Consider the following 429-nt stretch of genomic DNA (forward strand, 5'->3'; position numbering starts at 1 on the left):
ATAATAAATACATATTACAATAATATTTTACAAATTAATTAAATTATATAATTATTATTTAATAATAATAAATGTTATAATTTAATTATATTGAATCAATTATATAATAATAATAATAATAATTATTATTATTATTATTAAATGTTTTATTGTATCATTATTGCATAACAATTTAATAAATTCATTATTAATAATAATAATAATAAATGTTGTTATAATTTCATTATATTTAAATAATAATTAATTGTTAAAATAATAATAATTATTATTATTATTAAATGTTGTTATTATTATTATTATTATTATTATCATCATTATTGTAAAACATTATTATATTGAATAAATTCGTTAAAGGGGTCATATGATGCTGCTAAAAAGAACATTATTTTGTGTATTTGGTGTAATGAAATGTGTTTATGCGGTTTAAGG

The 429-nt window shown here is 12.1% G+C and overlaps 1 protein-coding gene across 3 annotated transcripts in view; it reads right to left on the reverse strand.

The window, feature by feature from the left end:
- Window positions 1–429, reverse strand: part of LOC107655318 (arf-GAP with SH3 domain, ANK repeat and PH domain-containing protein 2-like) — a 77,712-nt gene that overhangs the window by 10,416 nt on the left and 66,867 nt on the right. The window lies entirely within an intron of this gene.

This window comes from Sinocyclocheilus anshuiensis, unplaced genomic scaffold, assembly GCF_001515605.1.
Source record: "Sinocyclocheilus anshuiensis isolate Anshui unplaced genomic scaffold, SAMN03320099.WGS_v1.1 scaffold1096, whole genome shotgun sequence".
NCBI lineage: Eukaryota > Metazoa > Chordata > Actinopteri > Cypriniformes > Cyprinidae > Sinocyclocheilus > Sinocyclocheilus anshuiensis.